Source organism: Rhinolophus sinicus, chromosome 18, assembly GCF_057876585.1.
Source record: "Rhinolophus sinicus isolate RSI-liver-muscle chromosome 18, RSI-T2T, whole genome shotgun sequence".
NCBI classification, from domain to species: Eukaryota; Metazoa; Chordata; class Mammalia; order Chiroptera; family Rhinolophidae; genus Rhinolophus; species Rhinolophus sinicus.
The window spans coordinates 25,300,962-25,319,265 of NC_142518.1; positions in this window are offsets into that span (position 1 = coordinate 25,300,962).

Consider the following 18,304-nt stretch of genomic DNA (forward strand, 5'->3'; position numbering starts at 1 on the left):
AAAAGTGAAAAAACGTTTATAAGCATTTGTGACACTACATGGATGATGTAAGAGAGGGCAGAGTCCTCAGTGAAAAAAAATTTTCAGAGGACTAAAATCCATACATATAAGTCAGGGGGACTCTGTGTGTGTGCGTGTGTGCGTGTGTGTGTGTGTGTGTGTGTATGTAGTTACAGCTATTTTTTACTATGGTATATTTTACAAGATTTTTCAATAGCAAGTGATATCTAATTGGATATAAAAGTAATAAATAAAGTCGAAATATATGGTCCTTATATATAGTAAAATAAACCTTGTAAGTGTTGCCAAAACATGGGCTCACCTGTCATGCCTCTGAATGAAGCAAAAGATTATATAAAGTAAGTAATATCTTGTTTACAAGATCTCAATTTTCAAGCCCTCATATCTGTTCAGTGTTGGAGTGACTGTTTATGAATGGAGAGGAATGGAAGTGGGATTGTGGATAAAGAAGTAGATAAAATAAGATAAAATAAAACAAGAAAGAAAACATGCAAGGAGAGAGGAGGCTATTTTGTAAAGAACTGAAGTATATGCTTACTCAACTGTGGAACTAAGGTCCAAAGAAAAGATGGGGGACGGGTAGAGACGGGGGAGAAGGTGAAGGGATTAGAAAGTACAAATTAATACTCACAATATAGCCACGGGATAGGAAATACATTATGGGAAAGATAATCAATAATGTTGTAAAGATTATGTAGGGTGCCAGATGGGCACTGGACATATCGGGGAGATCACTTTATAGGCTGTGTAGATGCCTGACCACTGTGCCATACACCTGAGGCTGAAGTAGAATAATATTGAATGTCAACTATAATTAAATGTAGTCACGGGATGTGGAATACAGCATAGGGGACATAGTCAATGTATTGTAACAGCTATATACGATGTCAGAAGGGTAGTAGATTCGAGGAGGGGGGTTATCACTTTGTGAGGGGTTAAATGTCTAACTAGTGCATTGCTTTGTACACCTGAAACTAATTAAAAAGGAAATAGAAAAAATGAGTAAGCATTCAGTAGAGATATGTGATCTTTTAATTGTGTCTTCATAAATCTAACTAGGATGCAGCAAAACCCAACATCTTTCAATCATACACGTATGAATGCAAAGATGTGTGCATTATTCTAAACATTTCTTTACATCTTAGGGTCTTTCGTAAAGAAAACAAATGAGACAATGACAGGATAGAGTAGTGTAATCAAGCAATTTTTTCCTGATAAGTAAGTAATCCTGCAGTTCATTTATTAAAAAGGCAAAAAACAAAACAAAACAAAAAAACGCCTAACGGGTTGTTCATACAAATGAGCAAATTTTAATGCTTTTTGTGTCAATATGGGACAGGGGGAAGGCAATGGAAAATGGACATATAGAACGAATTTGTTTCATAAAGTCCTTTTTGCAAACTTGATTCTATTGTGTTGTTCATTGTCTACATTCAAATCCAAACATGTTCGTTTTTCCTTTACAGTGGCTTTGTCTCTATGACATCAAAACCCTACTCAGTTTATTGGAAAACAATCAGCATGATCAGGTGAGGGTCATGAAGACCATATGACAGTCTCCCTGAATGTATAAATGAGTATTCCTGTATGTATGACCTCAACCAGAATTTTGAACTTGACCATCCAAACCCAGTATATTTTTTATTTCCATTTGATGCTATGCAATTCCTACAAAGAACCTCATCAATAATTTTTAATTCTGTGACTATAATGTTCAATGGATTTTTATAGTCTTGGTTAACTGTTAATTCTTCTTTAAGTTTGCATCCATTTGAAAAGAGCTTGTTCACTTATTTCTGTTGATGATAGAAGATGAAAAATCCCAATGAGTCTAAACCTTTTATGCTTTTAAGATTATTTTGGGCCATCACTGTCTTTTTCCCTGAAGCAGCCGAGAAAAGAAAAGTGCTCTTCAATTAATTTATCAATAAAAACACAGAGGTGACTTTGGACCAAAAGAGATGACCACAATAATGGTTCAAGTAGGAATTTTCAAACACTGAGGCATCTGTTACGATTTTTAACAGAGCATTGTAAAGATAGATTATCCACTTCAATATTATATGTTGTTATGTACAGATTAGGAAAGTTAGGCCCAAGGGGTGGATGGATATATTCAGTTTTAGTTATATTACTATGACAAGGAAAAACATCATTTCTACCTAAAGATTATTTTTTAATTAACAGTATTCATTAGTTCAACTTCAGTCTTTTTCCCCTATTATTTTTTTATTTACTATTTTTCTCCTCTTTTTCAATCTATATTACCATTTCACCTTTCTAATCCACACCTCAACCAGATAATATATACACATATATTTGAATGCTCCTGTATCCTAGATGAATGTAGAGTTTACTGCTTCACTCAACAATTTTTAATGTTGCTAAACATAGATTTCACTGCACATAACCACTGCATAGTGTAGATCCTCATTTTATTTTCCCTTTCCCTTTAGAGGGACACTTACTTCACATAACATTCTATTATTACCATCAGTACAATAATGAACATACACATATATGTCCCAATATTAATTTATGCTTTAATAGCTCTTGGATATATTTAGGATGGGAATGATGTAATGCATTGGATGACTGTATCCCACTTTATCCAGAATAGCCCAAGTTTATGTCAATTACCCTGGGATAGTTATGAAATGTCATAGTTTATACGAAAAATTATAAAAAACATTCTAGACATAGTGTACGTACTTAACCAAATACTTTAAAAAATGCTCTCCAGATTCTCTCTAAAGTTTTATACTTCTTCCTGCAGAACATGTGGGTTCCTATTTCAACACATTCTATCAAGATTTAGCATTAGCTGACTTCCATATTTTTGCAACTCTGATGGCTATGACTGGTCCCTCTTTGCTATTTTAATTTGCATATTTTTCTAATTGTCACTGAGATTTGATTGCACTTTTTATTTATTTAGTATTAAGCCATTTAGGATTTTCCATTTGTGAGTTAATTACTTATTGCTTATGCCCATTTTATATTGGATGTTCTGTTATTTTTATATCTTACATATTAATCACCTTTCACGTTCAGACAGTGCATATGCTTTTTTCTCAGTCCGTTATACATCTGTAAACGTTGCATAGGATGTCCTTTGTTTAATAAGAATCTGTAATTTTGATGCATTCAATCAAGTTCATCAAAATGTTGATTAATTTCTCCTTTATGGAATATTATTTAAGAAGCTCATCCCCATCCCAGGTCACAAAATCATTTCCTGCAATTTAGTTTATTGGTTTAATATTACTACATTTCGTATTCAGATATTTCATCCATCTTAAAGTTCACTTTTAAATAATGGTAGGAAGTGGAGGATGAACTTAATTTTTTTCTATATATATTAATCCAGGTTTCCAAAACCAGGTAACAAACACTGCAACATTGCCACACCAATTTGTGGTGGTTCCTTTATAAAATATTAATTTCCTATATGTACATGACACTGCTTTTGAACTTCTTATTCAATTCCATTGTTCTGTCTGAGTGTTCATGTACCGATGCCACCTTATTTGTTTTGTATTTTGCTATGACTTTGTAGATTGCTGTGATATACACGTATGTTGTGGAAAAACTCTGCTCTTGGGACTTTAAATTTTTTTCCATAAAAGTGTATATGTGTACCAAGTTTTTTATATAAATTCTATAATAGGTATTTTAAAGTCATCAAAACTCCATTTTTAGTATAGACATAGAATGGAAGATGATCTTATATTGCAAATTTTCTAAACTCTCTTGTTAGTGCCAATAGCTTTCCTACTGATTTTGCTCAATTTTCTATATATATTTACATTATCTGAGAATATGACATGGTATTTTCTTTCTCTTTTAATTCTGATAATTCTGTTCACTATTTCTTGCATTGGTTGGGACCTCCAAATTTATATCAGACAGAAGTGACAGCAGGAATTCTCTTCATATCTGAAATCTTAAAGGGATAAGGTTTAAAGATTTTGTTGTTCCATCATTTATTTGTTTCAATAGGATTTTTAAATGTGTAGCTGAGGTTCTGTTTTATGATAGCTTTTATTGTGGTGAGCAAATTTATTTTTGATCACAGTTGTCATTTAAGAAACATTGAGATCTCTGTCATTTAAAGTAATAAACATTTATCTATTGTTCTGAACACATAAATCTTATATTATCCTTCTTTATCTTTTCTTATGTGTTAGTTTCTAAGAAAAATAATTTTAAAATTTCACTATAATTTTTGAGATATCCATTTCTCATATTTTCTCAGTTGTTCCTTTGCATAATTTAAGGCTGTATTATTGCTTGCATACATATTCATAATTGTTTTATCTTCTTCATCTTTATTCTCTTCCTGCCATTTCCCAAGTCATCCTCAATTTATGTAACCCTCCCCAACATTCAATTCCACAGGTACCCAGCAATGCCAGTTTCTGAGGATTCAAATGTATATATCAGATTATTGATTTTACCCATTGTACCAAAACAAATTCAATTTCCACTCATCTATTTGCTTCTCAGCTTTCAAAATTGTGTTGCTGTTCTCTTCTGTGCTATCCTCCTTGTTTTTTTTCATATCTTTGAAAAAATTATTTTCTATTTTAAAAAAAACTAGCAGAATGTCAGAAAGAAGAATCATTATATGGATTTGTTCAATGCGCATTTGTTCAAGGTGCATTATACCATTGCTTATTGTTATTTCCATGCTTTATGATACGTTTTCGTGAGCTTTGTAGTTGGTCTTGTTGTTTGATTTTAGTCAGTCTGGGCTGCAATAACAAAGTACCATTGACTAGGTGGCTTATAAACAACAGAAATTTATTTCTCACAGTTCTGGTGGCCGAGATCCGAGATCAGTCTGAGATCAGGGTATTGGCATGGCTGGGCATCTTACCACTGTTGGGTGGCTGTGCATGCTCCACACTCGGTCTTTGCTGACAGTAATAGGCGAGGCCATGGTGTTCGGCTAAAGTAGGGCAGTTACCGTCAAAAAAATGTCTTTGTCTTGGACAAAGGATTCCCATTTCCAGATCCACTGGTCAAGAGAGCAACCATCCCTTGGGGCTTTAAAAAAAAAATCAGTGTTCACTAGCATTTCTAGGTTGTGCACTTCTCCAACACCCAGTCCAGAATACATAAAGGCAGCAAAAGAAAACCCAGGAAATTTGCTGTCATGTCATTTCTTGATTCCCAAAGTTTCTAGCCAGTCCACCGTGTTCACCTTTTAGAGTCTTCTTATGCTTGTTTTATATATAATGATTAGGGTTTGATAGCTGTATGCAAGAGGGGGAACAGGAAAAATATGTCTATTCCACCTTGATCAAAAGTAGAAGACCATAAACTTTTGTTTTTTCTAACAGCTGGTATTTATTTTTCAGTAATGTTCAGAAAATGAGGCTTATGACATTTTTAATGTAGTGAAATCTATTGTTGCCCTATATATGAAAGTGTTTTTACAAATTCTATAAGTACTTTCATCAAACCTTTGCTTATTGTTGTTTCCATGTTTTATGATACATTTTAGTGAGCTTTGTAGTTTGATTTTCTTTTTATTTCTTGGATTTTCATAATTTTTTGTCATTCATCTCAATATTTCTCACTACTTTTTTAAAATACACTTTATTACAAAAGTAATTGACAAATGCATTTCTTGTTTAGACCATATAAACAATACAGAAACATACAGAGCAAAATAGAAATGTCCATCTTCATATTCCACCTATATTTATATATGCAAACATCTTCTTTTAAATTAGTTTCAGGTGTACAAAGCAATATAATAGTTAGACACAAAGTGATAATCCCCCCAATCTATTACCCCTGACATTGTATACAGCTGTTACTATACCATCGACTATATTCCCCATGCTGTACTTCACATCCTGTGAATATATACACATATATATGCATGAGTGTGTGTATATATATATATATATATATATATATAGTGCCAAAAAATGTATACACATTTTAAGAAAGAAGAACTGTATTGAAATTGTAATACTCAATATATACCAATAACAAAAGATGAATACAAGTCACGTTTGACTTCTGCAATCACAAGAGGTGCTCAAAGTGGTTACCAGCAGTGTCCAGACACTTCTGATTATGGCGAACTACTGCTTGAGCGACGTTGACCAGTGTCCACTTGTGCACATTTTAGGGCACCCCCAGTATATATATATATATATATATATATATATATATATATATATATATATATATATATATTTAATCATAGTTGATATTCAATATTATTCAACTTCAGCTTCAAGTATACAGCACAGTGGTCAGGCATCTACACAACCTATGAAGTGATACCCCTGATAAGTCCAGCATCCAACTGGCACCCCACATAATCTTTACAACCTAACTGATTATATTCCCCATACTGTATTTCATATCCCTGTGACTATATTGTGACTACTAATTTGTACTTTCTAATCCTTTCACCTTCTGCCCCAATCCCCACCCCCTTTCCCTTTAGCAACCATCAGTTTTTTTCTCTATATCTCTGATTCTATTTCTGTTTTGTTTGCTCATTTATTCTGTTCTTTAGATTCCACATATAAGTCAGATTATATGGTATTTGTCTTTCTCAGTCTGATTTATTTCACTTAGCATAATACCCTCTAGGTCCATAATACCCTCTAGGTCCATGTTGTTGCAAATGGTAAGATTTCATTCTTTTTTATGGCCAAATAGTACTCCATTGTATAAATGTACCACTGCTTCTTTATCCAATTGTTGATCAATGGGCATTTTGGTTATTTCCGTGTATTGGCTATTGTGAATAGCACTGCATGGAACATTTTCCAAGACAGACCACATGCTAGGCTACAAAACAAGGCTCAATAAATTTAAGAAGATTGAAATCATATCAAGCATCTTCTCTGACCACACTGCTATGAAAATAGAAATCAATTACAAGAAGAAAACCAGAAAACACACAAACACATGGAGAGTGAATAATATGCTACTAAATAATAAATGGGTCAACAAGGAGATCAAGGAAGAAATCAAAAGATAACTTGAGACAAACGAAAATAAAAACACAACACCCAAAATCTATGGGATGCACCTAAAGCAGTCCTAAGAGGGAAATTCATAACAATGCAGGCCTACCTAAAGAAACAAGAAAAATCTAAAATCGACAGTGTATCTTTATACTTAAAGGGAACTGGAAAACGAACAGCAAAATAAGCCCAAAGGGAGTACAAGGAAGGAAATAATAAAGATCAGAATGGAAATAAATGAAACAGAGACCCAGAAAACAATACAAAAGATCAATGAAACCAAGAGCTCTTTTTTTCAAAAGATAAACAAAATTGACAAAATTTCAGCCAAAGTCATCAAGAGAAAGAGAGAGGGCCCAAATAAATAAAAATCAGAAATGAAAGAGGAGAAGTGGCACCAGATACCACAGAAATACAGAAAATTTTAAGAAAATACTACGAGCAACTATACGCCAACAAATTGGACAATCTGGAAGAAACGCATAAATTCCTAGAAGCATACAATCTTCCAAGGCTGAATCAAGGAGAAACAGAAAATCTGAACAGACCGAGTACTATCAGTAAATATCTTTTCATGATTTTTGCAGTTTAATCAAATATAATGATCTCTATATTCTGCCACCTTTTTTAGTTTTTTTTCTTGAAAAACTTCCTATGTCGATATGTATACACACAATCTTTTAAAATTCTATGCTGTATTTCAAAGTACCATGAATTATTTAGTAACTCTTCAAGTTTCAAGTTAACAATTGCCAGTCTTCAAATAGAACACCTGTTACATGTATCTTTGAAATTGAATTCAATATAGTTTATACAAAAAGGGAAATGTATTGGTTTGTACAGCTGAGAAGTCCAAAGATGTCATTGATCCCAGACATGGCTGGATGGAGTCTTAGGCAATCTCAACAAGGTGTCCACCTATCAGTATTCTCCCCATCTGTATGCTGTGCTTACTCTCAAGCAGGATGAGAAAGATAGCACTTCAAAGCCCCAAGCCCACATCCTCTTATCACTCTCTGAATAAAAATATATAGAATTTCAAGGAAGAACTTTAGGTCACTTTAACTTGGATATATGCTACCTTGTGTTAGTAGTCCTGGGTCACAATCACTGACTTCCTTACTAGAAGCACATGGACAAGGGAAGTAGTGCTTTTGTCAAGAATGGATTGTTGACAAACAAAAGTTCGAAACACTTAATCAGCAGAGTATTTTTGTAAAATTGTTAATCAATTCCTTGAAGTAAAAATGCTGATAAGTGATTTTCACATTTCAAGTTTTGATACCTATATTCTGTGAATTTACCTCCCCTAAATGCTTTATACATTTATATTTCCATCAATAATATAAAAGAACATGTTTCTTCTCCATGTGCCTGCAAACACTGTACATACTTAGTCTTTTTAAATTGTGCCTATGTATGTGATAAAATTGACATGGCTTTGTTCTTTAACTTTTCATTTTTCTGATTACAAGTGATATAAAAAATAGCTATTATGATAATTTTACTTTTCTACTTCCGTAGTCTTTTAATTTTGCTATTTCTATTTGTGCTTCCAGTGAATATTTTATAGAACATTTCTTCTTGAGGAAAATGCAAATAATTTTTTTTATTTACTCCATTTGCTTTAGAAAATAAATTTTAGAGATTTGTTCTTCCTCTAAATCTCTATGGAAAAGCTCTCATTTCAGTGTCCCTTGTTAGATATTTTCCCTTGCATTGCTCATTCCCTACCAAGGAGGGATTTATACAGTCCTAGTATACACTGCCATATTTTGCTTATAGAATCTTAGTCTCAGATCTAAAATTGAGCAGTGTGCTCCCAGTATTGCTTTCACACACAGAGGGTGCCAAAAAATGTATACACACTTTAAGGAAGGAAAGAACTGTATTAAAATTGTAATACTAAATATATACCGATATCAAAAGATGAATGCAAGTCACATTTGACTTCTGCAATTACAAGAGGTGCTCAAAAGGATTACCATCAGCATAAATTTAATACGGGTTTTTCCTTTCTTAAAATGTATATACATTTTGTTCGCACCCTCTGTACACAGTAGTTCTGTGGGATTCTGGAGGGCTTGTTTCCTCTCCGAGCTGGTTCACTCCCTCTTTGAGAGGTGAAAAATATAAAAATAAAACTTAATGGATACAAAGTAATCAGAGATCTTCCTGAATCCATGATGGGGAATACTTCTACCTCTACTTTAGTGTTTACAAAAAAAAAGAAGAAGAAGAAGAAGAAGAAGAAGAAGAAGAAGAAGAAGAAGAAGAAGAAGAAGAAGAAGAAGAAGAAGAAGAAGAAGAAGAAGAAAGAGAAAAGAAAGGAAAAGAAAGAAAAAAAATGTTCACATCAGTCTCTTTTCCTAAAAAAAAAAAAACTAAACTAAAAAAACAACTCATTTTCTGATAGGAAGGTTATATTTTGGTAACGCTTTCATTCACTTCTCTTAGATATGGTCATTCTTCCTAAAATATGGCTGTTCTACTCTTAAAATAATTTAACAAGGTTATAACCAAGATAGATGGCATGATGTTGTTGTGCCTTCCACATATAAATATATTTTCATATATATGCAATATAAATATACTCTCAACATGTATTTGGAGGCAGGTCTGAGTACTGTGGAAGAAATGAGAGGAGGACCTTTGAAGCATAATTCAGCCTCTCTTTATTATCCTCAATAATTATTTCCTATCCTTAAATTTTTATGGTTGATTCATCCAAGAAAAAGAGCCACAAAATCAACTGGAATCAGCTTTCCAAGAAAGCAATTTATTAACTATCAATTATTCATTCAATTTGTAACTTAAAGAGGGCTTACTCTTTCTCAATCTCTATCCTAAATATCCTATCAGAATATTCTACCAGACAGGTGTTCAGATTAATTAATTTTTTCCATACTCTTACATTTCCAGCAATACTTGAGTGCTAATAAAGTTTCTGTCATTACAGAAACCCACATAGATATCTTATTCCTTAGTCCCCATCTGCATAACAGGCAATGAAAAAGGGGAGTATGTAACATATTTATATTAGGTCACCAGATCAGTGATTAAAAAAAAAAAGAAGCAGCAAGAAATATTTACAAAGGAAATATTATGCAAAATCCCAGTATGCAATACAGTTAAAAGAAAAACTACTCTATGATAATTTGGAATGGGGGAGGGTCTGGCATTGGCTATGCTGACCTTACTTCCCAACCTTTCACTACATTCTTACTCAAAACCATCAAAATCTTCCAATTTAGATAACCTCACTCCTTTCAAATTATTTTTAACATTATTATCCCCATAACAGACTTTCAACAGTACTCTCTCTTACCAGTCTCTCCCCATTTCACTCACTTTGTAATGTCTCACAGATTAACCTTCACAAAGGACAGATATTGACCCCTTTCCCTTATCATTCAATAGCTTCATATCATCTAAAAAATTGAACATAATATCCTCAATGTCTCATCAAAGATTTTCAAAAAGTAAATTCTCAAATTCTTAGCCAGGTTGATTATCTGTTATTGTCTGAAAGTGTCTCCATATTTTACTATGTCCATGTTTTTGCTCTTGCTGTATATTCTGATTGGGACGCCATTCTCTCTGACCCACCCCACTGGTTATTTCCCATGTGTCTTCCAAGGCATATCTTAAATGGTATGGATTCTTTAAAAATTTTCCTCATTTATTTCCTTTCTAAATTGAGCATATTCTCTCCTTCAAACCCCCCTCTAGTAGATGCCTGTTTTCCTTATCCACACTTTCTTCTCCTACTTGGAGAACCCCCCTTTATCATGAGAAGTCATTTCTCCCCTTCTGACTCTACACAGCTTGACAATAGATGTCCAGATCTGGTCCATGAAAGTATGATATAACCCTAACTCTGATTACAGTAACTACTTCTTAGATGGGTACACGAACAAATCTTTCTTTAAAAGAGTAAATTTGGGAAGAAAGTATTAGGAAGACTGTCTTTTCACTCTGGTTTCTGAGAGGACAGAACATTAACTTCGGTCCTGCTAGCAGCCATGTTTTCCTCTTGAAGATGGAGAGAGCCTAAGGTATTTGCAAAGGGAGCCAGCACAGAAGAAAGCAGATGAAGAGATGGAGTTTGTGAGAACAAATGTTGATGACATCAATCACCAAAGCCCTTAATATCTGTAAATTTTCAGGTTTGTGCAGCATTAAATAATTTTGCCTTTTGTGTAATCAATTTTGGTATAATTCTTAATGATTTTCTCATATAGTACTTTATTTTTGTTTATTCTTTGAAATTTTACTCTAAGTCTAATGTGTATTATGGTCAAATTTGCACATATTTCATTTTCTGTTGCCTCAATTTCTACCCTCCCACTTTAGCCTCCCTCCATCTTTGCTCACTTTCTGTGAAAATTTTTATAGTACATTATCTGTACTATTCCCTATCAAATCTTGCTAACATCTTAAAACACAGTAGACAGTTAATTGATATCTGAATTTTTAAAAATTGCAGCTATCCATATGTCTCTTATCATGTGAAAACAGACTAAAATAGAAACCATACCTTTTAATAAAGTGTTTTAATTAGAATAAAAGACATATTGATGTCACAGGGCCCATTTTTCTAGTAATTTTCCATACACAGAAGAAAAATGTGCTATTTTTGTGACCATGAAATGTTGTTTTTGAAGAATTTTAAACATTTATCAGCAAACTGATATCAAATTCAATTTCAAAACTATGACCTATTGGAAACTTCTCCCTATCCTTTTATAATTTTTCTGAACATTCACTTATGGTGAATGAGCAGTGGCATGTGGGGCCTGCATGTGATACTCATTCCAGAATAACAATAGATTGAATAAGGAATCAAAATAATTGGGTAAAAAAGTAGCCAACTCTCCATGCTTGTAGAATCATAGCCACTATAAACATTTCGTAGGTAGATGTGTAAGAACAGAATTAATCATATTTTGTCTTTTTTTCTCTACTGTCTAAAACATCAAAACCAATTAAGAGAGAATAATTTAATAGACTGACTTAAAAAACAAACACAAAGGAAATTCCTATTTTTCAAGAAAAGGTTAATGTGGCCCTCATACTCTATTTGTGAAAAATTAAGCAGTTCTGGCCATTGAGAAATTAACTTCCTGTAGTTTTTGGCAGTATAACGATTCTACTAGCTATATATATTTTTAATACAGATGACTGGATGCATGTGATTTGTACTGGTAAAAACAACAGTGCAAGTTATTCATACTCTTGAATGTTTTTGAAGAAGAAAATAAGGATATCATTTTTCATTCTTCTATTATGATATTTGGAATGGATTCCATTCAAACGTATTAAATAGAACCACGGAATGAAAGCAAAGCAAAATGGTCAACAAAAGAAAGAAATGGCATTTTACTCTTCCTACATCTTGCTTTTTGTTAATTCCATACCTCACAAGCATGTGATTTTCTTTCACAGTCAGTGTGGGACCATCAAAAAATTATGCAACCAGAAAGTGGTTATGAAAGTCACAGAAGGAAATTCTCTACCTTGTAAACCATAGGGAAATAATGGTTTATAAAACTATGCCAAGAATTCAGCAGAGAAAGCCTTTACATTTACAATATAGTTGTAATAACTTTGAGCTACAAAGTTATTAGTATTATAGCTATAAATATAGAATACAGTATTATAGCTATAATACTGTATTCTATATATACTGTATTTATTCTCTATATGCTATTTTATTATAAGTTCTTGAACTCCTTCATGAAAATTCCAGCTAAAATTCTGTAATGAATAACTTACTAGATGTTCAAGTTATTTTCATTCTTTAAATTCATTGGGATGGACACAATATCAATTCTAAAGCTAGAGTTTATCAGTTAAACATTGTTCTTATTGTAAGTCAATTGCAACTAATAGAAAGTGTCAACGTATTGTCTATATAAATTTCTTAAAAGCTTGGCAAATAGGATTTCACAATATTATGGATTGATAAAGTACTCAAGAAATTTGTGTTTTTTTTAATTGAAAATAAGGTTGTCTTTTTGTAACTTTAACATTGATCCCTCCGACATTTCATAATGTGAAATATTACATTTTTACATGGAATATGTATAAATTATGGAATATATGTAAATGGAATATATACAAATTAAGGTGATATATGTAAAAATAAGGTTTTCTGCATTAAGTGAAAATCATTATTCATTACCCATTTCTTGGAATTTATATTATAGATATTCCCTTACTTTTGAAATACCAGCAGGAGAAAGACTACATGGATGTTTATAAATACAACCACCTTTAGTATGTTCCAATTTTATATAGCTAATGGTGGTTTTCAATATGGTTCTATAATTACTGGATATATTTTGTTACTCAGTATTTTACATTCCTTAATTTATAATGAACATAACTGTGCTTGTATAAAAACATTGAATAAACAGTAATACACTAAAAGCTCTCAATTTTCTCAAACAAAAAAGTTTGTCTTTTTATTTATTTCATTTATTTTTTTACTAGTTTCAGGTGTACAAAGCAATGTAAGTTAGACATTTACGCCCCTCACAAAGTGATAACCCCCCATCTACTACCCCTCTGACATCATATATAGCCATTAAAATACCATTGATTATATATATATATATATTTAATTATAGTTGTCATTCAATATTATTCTACTTCAGCTTCAGATGTAGAGCATATTTTTCAGGCATCTACAGAATCTATGATAAGTCCAGTGCCCATCTGGCACCCTATATAATTATTTTTTGCTTGAAATTATCATATAATGTTAGTTGAATGAAGAAGGAGAATAGTAGTGTTATTCTTTGCTGAATAGTTCTATGTAACTGGGAGAGTAAGTCTATGAGGCTTTCAATTATGAATTGTTTACAGTACCGTATAGTATGCCAGTGAATAGCTCAACTCAAATATCCTTAGAGGACATCACCATTGACCCAAAGGACTTTTCATACTTCACCTTCTGTAAAATTACCATACTAAGAATGTTTATTTCCCAAGGTCAAGATTCCAGAGTGCATAGCTATGAAAAAAAACAAAAACAAAACGTGGAACAAGTGGTAATCACTTGGTAAATTGATTTTAATTTATAGTAGTTCACAAGACAAGCTAGAGTGTATCATTTTCTGTAAAGGGACACTTGGTCTTAGAAGTGAGCCTGCTTGGGAATTATATGAGTACTTTGGTTTATCGAATGTAGATCCCAATATGTTAGGACATTCTCAAGCAAACTCAGGAATTTTAATCACCATTTGTTTTGAGAGCCTCTCATTTTTTAGTAATGAAACTAATATGTTCTATCATTATCAATGTGACAAGAGTCACTTTAAAATTCAGCATTCAGAAAAACAGAGCTTACAATATTGTATAATATATAAAATCACATTTTGTAAGTCTGGATCTGTGATATTTTATTAATAATCATGCCTATTCCCACATACACACTCACACATAATTATGTGTAAATGTACAGTATGCACATATAGTGTGTATATAGCTCATAGACAATGTATTTATGAATTAACTTGCATGTCTTTGAGGTAAGAATGGTGAGCCAGTATAAAAGCTTATAATTCATTTTCTTTTCATTATGTTTTTATTTCCCTCTTAAACATTTTACATTTACTTAACGCTATGTGTGTGTGTGTGTGTGTGTGTGTGTGTGTGTGTTTGTATATGTATATGAGATTCTCTATACAAATGCTAAGTGATATTTTGAAAGATTGATGTGTGAAAATTGTTCTTAAATTTTTCTCTAACATTTCTGATAATAAAGCTAAGTCTAAGTTTTCTCACTTCTTGTGTGTGAGAATATTTTGTTATGACAAAGTATAATTTTAAAAAATTATATTCCAGGGCAAAACACTCTTCTTTTTTTTTCTCTTTTTGTAGGAAGATTGTTGCAAAATTAAACATTAAAGAAAAATTATCTGATGCATATTCATCACCCTGGTAACAAAGAGTATAGATCTATAAAGATGGGGCAGCCTTTGAAAGCAGCAAAAATTAGATTTCATTATCATTCCAAAAGTATGCAAAAACATATCTTCTGGCAAGGATATGGGGCAACAGGAACTTTCATACATTTCTGGTGGGAATGCCAAATGGTGCAGCCACTTAGGAAGAGAGTTTGGAGGTTTGTTACAAAACTGAACACTCTTGCCATGTGATCCAGCAATTGTACACCTTGGCATTTTCCCAAAGGAGTTGAAAAGCTCTGTCCACACAAAAACCTGCACATAGATGTTGATAGCAGCTTTGTTCATAATTTCCAAAACATAGAAGCCATCAAGATGTCCTTTCACAGGTGAATAGATAAACAAAACTGTGGTACAACCAGACCATGGAATATTAGTCAATGCTAAAGAGAAATATACTATCAAGACATGGAAAGACATGGAGGACCCTTAAAAGCGTATCACTAAGTGAAAGAAGAGAACCTGAAAAGGCTACATACTGTATGATTCCAACTATATGACATTCTGGAAAAGGCAAAATTATGGAAATGATCACAAGATCAGTGGTTGCCAGTGGCTGGGGGAGAGACATGGATAGGCAGACCACAGAGCATTTTAAGGGTAGTGAGAATACTCTGTATGATATTATAATGGTGGATATATGTCATTATACCTTTGTCCAAACCCATAGAACGTACAAATAAAGAGTGAACATAAGGTAAACTATGTAGTCTGGGTGATTATGATGTGTCAGTGTAGGTGCATCAATTGTAACAAATGCCCCACTCTGGTGTAGGATGTTGATAATAGGCGAGGCTGTGCATTGTTAGGACAAGAGGTATATGGGAAATCTTTGTACCTTCCTCTCAATGTTTTAAAAACATAAAACTACTCTAAAATAAAAAGGCTTTTAAAAATATATATCTTTTTAATTTTAGAAATAATTTTATTTTATTAAATTTATTAGGGTGACATTGGTTAATTAAATTATATAGGTTTCAAGTGTACAATTCTATGGACTGCTATCTGTCACCATACCCAAAAATTAACTCAAAATGTCAAAGACCTAAACGTAAGACCTGAAACAATAAACTGCATAGAAGAAAGCATAGGTACCTTGGACTTAGAGAGGATTTTATAAATTTGACCTCAGAGGCAAGGGAAGTAAAACCAAAATAAACGAATGGCTCCATATCAAACTAAAAAGCTTCTGTACAGCAATACAAGCCATCAACAAAACAAAGATTCAACCAACCGAATGGGAGAAAAAAATTGCAAACACCTTCAATAAGGGGCTAATATCCAAAATATATAAAGAAGTCATACAATTCAACAACAAAAAAACAAACAATCCAATTGAAAAATGGGCTGAGGACCTGAACAGATACTTGGCATACAAACAGCCAACAGATATATAAAAAGACATACAAACAGCCAACAGATATATAAAAAGATGATGAAATTCACTAGCTATTAGGGAAATGCAAATCAAAACCACAATGAGATATCACCTCACACTTATTAGATTGGCTGTCATCAACAAGACAAATAATAACAAGTGTTGAAGAGGCTGTGGATAAAAATGTATATTTTAACACAATCTTCCTTTAATTTAAATACAATGTACAGAAAGAACAAAAGTAAAAAAAATCTAAAACTTTTCTTGTAAACCAAGAAAATGATCAGTAAAGGAAGGAGAATCCATCAAATCCAAGAACATTTGAATGCTTCATTTTATTCTATGAACACCCTCTACAAATCTCAGATCACAAACTGAATGAACAATATTAAGGATTGATATGGCAAATTCTCTCTCTGATTGGTCACTCAGTTCCAGTTTTGGATACTGCTAACGTAAAATTCTTTCTTATATTAAAATAAAATTACTCTACTAACCTTTACAGCACAATGTTTTAGATTCCACCTTTTATAGACATATTGTTTTAAGTCCCCACAGTGTTGGCTCACCTTGACATATGTTTTAGGCTGTGCATTTCCCTCTAAAAATGTGGCATGCAATTTCAGCTGTGGGAATGAGTGGAGCTGATGAGAAAAAAATTACTCTTTGTGTTCTCAATTTTTAATTTCTATTAATACAGTATAAAATATATATAGTTTTAAAATTTTGTGGCCATTTTATACTTGTTTCATATTTAGCTAATTTTTTTGATGAAAAGAAGAAAACACTTTTATTTTAAGAGGTTTTTAACAATGAAATAAATAAAATACATTTTGAGATTAGAAGTTAGATTTATTGAAATACTGGTAGATCCAAGGAGAGCCAATGACATGTTGTTAATTTCTTTTCACGCCTTTAAAATTTTTATAGGAATTATTATTCCTATAAAATAAGTGTTTTGCCTGGTCAATTTGTAAATACGAAGGAACTCTGATACATCGTGAAGGAAATGGTATAATTAAAAAAAAAAGTTAATGATGACAACTTACTGTAAATTATCAAATTTTAGCATCACAGTTAAATATTACATTAAATTTTAATTAAGCTCGATGCAAATTTGTCATTTAAAATAGTTGATAAATTATGTGCTACAAATAGCAGTATTTAATTATGATATTGCAGTAAACACAGCCCATTCCTATTATCATGAATGAGCTCCTAATGGAGAATAGGTAGACCAACTAAGAAATTTTAAAACAAAATAATTTTATTATTTGCTGGTGCTTTTAAAAAAAAAACACCTTTTTTTTTTTTTTTTAAACTATACAGCCTGTGTAGTTTCTGTTTTCAATGTTCTGTTCTGTTCCATTTTGTCTGCAGTGATTTTGTAGTAACTTATTCTAAGTCTTTTAAAAAAATTTTTCATGATGCTCTCAATCTGCAAGATTGTTTACCAGTACATAAAAAATTGTGTATAAATAGGTTTAAGAGGGGAAAGTCAATCTAGACTTAGAATGGCCAGAAATGAAGTGGTATTTGAGGCATCACAGAAGATCTGGAACAGAAACAGAGAAAATCCCAGAACATTCTGCCTGAAAGAGAAATTCAGCAACATCTTCAAACATTCTTCTCTTCATAGATAGCGACATACAAAATGAACGTGATTAAAGAAAGTTCTTGTCTACAATAACATACATATTTGAAGTTTGAGAAAACTCGAATCATACATACTGCTAAGCATTTACAAATGAATACATATATATATAAATATATGTATCTATATATGTATATATAGATTTGTCAGATTATTTTAAAGATGTATCTTTATTTTTTGTTGTTGAAAGTTTTTTTTAATATTTTAACTATAAAAACAAATGTACCTTTATTTTTTTAAAGTCCCAAACATATAGCTAACTTCTAGCATC